A 4,288-nucleotide genomic window follows, 5' to 3' on the forward strand; every position below is an offset into this window, starting at 1 on the left:
TTTTAACTTAATTACCTCTTTAGAGGCCCTATCTCCAAATAGAGTTACAGTCAGAGGTACTAGGGGTTAGAGCTTCAACATATAAATTTAGGGGACTCACTTTTCAGCCCATAACATCTATTGTTACCTAAAAAATCACCTCAACAAATGATGTAAAATACAAAATTTTACTCTGCTCACGGTTTCTGTAGGTCAGAAGTTTGGAAAGAGCACTGTGTGCCATTCTTTTCTCTGCTCCATGATATCTGGGTCTCAGCTGGGATGGATTGAATGGTGGGGTGCTGATAAAGAGCTGGGTTGGAGGATTCACCTCAGAGATGGCTTCTTCACTCATGTATTCTATGCTTGGGCTGAAATGGCTGCAGGATGTGCTTAGATGGCACTGTTGACCTAACAGCTAGATGAGTAGCTTCCCCTGTGACTTGGGTTTCTTCAGGTAAGATGGGCCTCTTACATGGCAGCTCGGGGCTCTAAAAATGAGTGTTCCAGTGAACAAGGAACATAGTGTCACTTCTGTTGTGCTCTATTGGTTGAAACAGTAACAAGCACAGATAAAAAGAGGGTCAAAGAATGTGTGGCCATATTCTAGAACGGCCACAACAGGCAAACTCCAAAGTGTGTGCTACCTCACTGTTCCATGTGCCCTCTATGTGAAGAACAAGTCCCTCCCCAGATTGTTGCTTCATGATGCTTCCAAAAATGTACCAAGCTTTTTATCTGTTTGACTCCTATCAACACCAATGTGCCAGTAGCCTCACTCAAGTTATTTTCTAGACATGCATGTTACATTTGCACTATTCCCAGGCTTTCTCATTCTCATGTCTCTCTCAATTTGCTTGTGGGTACATGAGTCTGTCAGGCTCTGGTGGGAAAGTCATGCTTTCATTATCTTTTTCCTGAGCAATGTTGTTCGGTTAAAAGAAACTGGGGCGTCAAATTTTTGTTTGGACTTTCACCCAAAGGTCTTCCTGATTTCTTCTTTTGCCAATTGCGGATGAGAAAGTTACTTTTTCAAAATCTTCAAGTCCCTGAATTTCTGAACTCTCTCTATTCTCTTTTATTCTTCTCATGAACTGAACTCTTGCCTTTATTTTAATGGTTTCTCAAATGCATTTAATAATAATTAATATGGCAGGCACCTGTAATCCCAGCTACTGGGGAGGCTGAAGCAAGAGAATTGCTTGAACCCGGGAGGCGGAGGTTGCAGTGAGTCGAGATTGCACCATTGCACTCTAGCCTGGGTGACAAGAGTGAAACTCCATCTCAAAAAAATAATAATAATAACAATAATAATTAACAAATGCCTTCTGTTTTTCAACCTCTTCCCCAGGCCTATGAACTAATTCAGAACATAAATCTGCCTTCCAAGTTTTCTTAGGTAACAGTTAACCAAATATTTCACCCTCATATAAATCTGGAAAGCATTCTCCCAGACTCTGGTAAAAAAAAAAAAAAAAAAAAAAATTCCTTGCCTCTCCTAAGCATGTATGTAAGTAGTATCTATCTACATACGTACACTGGTATATAATTCTTTAAATGGCACCCCCAGCAATTCTAGGTACCATCTTCTTTATCATCCTGGAAAATAAAAATTATACAGTGGCATCAAACAATCCTAAAATCTCAGTGGCTTCAAACAACAAGAATTTATTTCTTATTCATGTTCCATATCTATTTAGCTCAGAAGGAAACTTTGGAGTCTATCAAAGCTCATGCTGACAGAGCAGCCATAATCTCAAAATTGCCGGTTGTTGGCCTACGGATAGGGAGCGTCCTGGAGCTCGTTGCATGGTCATATAAGCTTTCCCATAGGGAAGTGATATGACTTCTCTCACGACTCAATGGCCATAATTAGTTACATGGCTCCATCCAATCACAAGAGAACCAAGAAGTGCAAACCCATTATGTGCTTGGAAAGTGGGAGCTGGGAATCTTTGATGAACAGCACTAATAACTACTACAGAATGTGAGGGGAGTAAAAGGTAGAAATGAACAGAATATTTTTAGAAATTTTAATCAGCTTTATTGGGTATAAACACATTTAAAAAACCATAAAATTCATGTTTTTGTTCTTTTTTTTTTTTTTTTTTGAATGAGAAAACATTTATTCCATCTCCAAACAGCATCCCAGGGCGGGGCATCTCCCCCAAGGCTTTATAATACATTCAGCACAGACAGAGTCTGGGAGCCATGGGGCACCCCTGCCCTCCTCACGCTTCCTAAGTAACAACTGCATAATATTTACATAAAGCTGGGTGTTGTCAGGCAAAGCTCTTCCCTGCTGCCAGGAGTGGGAGCAAGGAGGAAGTGTTGTGGGCACCGGCCCCACCCCCACACCATGGGAGGCAGCCCAGAGACCACTGGCACAGGGTGGTGGCCCCCAGATCATACAGCAGTGGGGATAGGGGGAGCAAACCTGAGTGAGGACGCAGGAGCCTGGTCCCGCCCCACTGCACAGGGCAGGTGTGAGGGCTCCCCCGAGTCTTTGGCAGAGAACGCAGATAACAGCGACTCCCACAGCCTGACCTGGGCTGGGGGGAATCTGAGGCACTTGTCAGTAGCACATGGGTGCCTGCTGGCTTCTAGCCACTCCAGGAGGGGCTGGGGTCATTAAAAGCAAGGAGAAACACTAGTTAAAAACCCTTTCCTAAAAGTGTCCTGGAAGAGTGAGTGGCTGACTGAAGCCATCTGGGTGCGGGCACTTGGGGTGTGGCTCTGCCAGACCCCGAGGCTGGGAGGCTCCTTAGCTGTGTGTCAATCGCACAGGACGTGACAGGCGAAGGAGGGGGGCTGGCAGTTCCAGGAGGCTCGTGGGAAAGTCCAGGGCAGAGGGGAGGGTCCTCTCTGCCCCCCGTTCCCACCCCGAACGGCACTCAGCCACTCAGTACACAGGGGGCGGCTGGTAGCCCTCAGTGGTCTCCGCATTCTGGGTGAAGGGCAGATGCTGGTAGTTGTCCACAGATGCACCTGGGTAGGAGGCGTAGGCAGTGTTGGGGTCCGGGGTGGAGTCGACGTAGTTCTGGATGAAGTCCACGCCAGCCCTGTAGTGCCGGTAGGCCAGGAAGGCCAGCACGCCCCAGGAGAAGATGGAAAAGAAGCTGAAGGTGATGGCTGCCTGCGCGGAGTTGGCCCGCACCAGCACGTCCGCCGGTTGGGTGGCCGCCCACTGGTTAGTGAGGAAGCAGAAACCAACAAACCACAGGAAGGCTCAGAGAGCTGAGAAGAGCAGGTCACCCACGACCAGGTACTTGCGGTCAGTGGCATTGCTGATCTGGGGGAAATAAGCGTCGACCACCAAGGAGGCCGAGGCCTGGAAGGCCAGCACCCTGATGGCATTGCGGTAGCGGAAGGCGTCCTCGTTATGGTTGAAAACGCAGTACCTCTGCTTAGACTTGCTGTAGCCCTTGTCATAGATGCAGGAGAACACGATCAAGACGAAGACCCTGCACGCAGCGCGCACCACCACCTGCGGTTGCGTCAGGAAGCGCCCGCAGGTGGAAGGAGCCGCCCGCCTTTGGCAGCGCCATAGGCCCCGCTCTCCATGTTGCCGTCGCCGCCGCCAAATTCTTGTGTTTTAAATGTACAGTTTGATGAGTTTTGACAAATGCATGTAGTCATGTAACCACCACCACAATCAAGGTATAGAATATGTTCATCACCCACTATAATTGCCTTCTGTCACATAACATTCGACCCTGTTTTCACACCTCCACTCTTCGGCAACCACTGATCTGATTTCTGTCACCACAGTTTTGCCTTTTCTGGAATGTCATAAAAATAGAATCATATGGTATGTAGTCTCCTGAGTCTGGCTTCTTGCACTGCGCTTAACGGTTTTGAGATTTATTTATGTTTGTGCATAAATCATATTCTTTTTTGTTGTTGTTTACTAGTATTCCATTTTGTGGATAACCAAGATTTGTTTGTTCATTAAGCCTGTTGGACATTTGGGGTGCTTCTAGTTTGGAGCTACTATGAATAAAGCCCATTGTGAACCTTTATATTCTTTGTATGAACATCTGTATGCATTTAAGTCAGGTCAATACCTAATAGTGAAATTGCTGGGTGATGTAGTAAGCTTGTGTTTAAATATATGAGAAATGACTAATCTGTTTTCTAAAGTGGCTTTGCATTTCCACCAGCCATGTCTGAGAACTCCAATTGCACCATATTCCTGCCTATGTTGTTATTGTCAGCCTTTTAAATTTTAGTCATTATAGGCTCGGCGTGGTGGCTCACGGCTGTAATCTCAGCACTTTGGGAGGCTGAGGCGGGCAGATCACGAGGT

The 4,288-nt window shown here is 46.4% G+C and overlaps 1 pseudogene; it reads right to left on the reverse strand.

Moving 5' to 3' along the window:
• Positions 1-1,068: 1,068 nt before the first annotated feature.
• LOC100986389 (putative synaptogyrin-2 like protein) lies at positions 1,069-3,543 on the reverse strand (annotated as a pseudogene).
• Between the last annotated feature and the right edge of the window lie 745 nt (positions 3,544-4,288).

The sequence above is a fragment of the Pan paniscus genome, chromosome 11 (assembly GCF_029289425.2).
Source record: "Pan paniscus chromosome 11, NHGRI_mPanPan1-v2.0_pri, whole genome shotgun sequence".
NCBI lineage: Eukaryota > Metazoa > Chordata > Mammalia > Primates > Hominidae > Pan > Pan paniscus.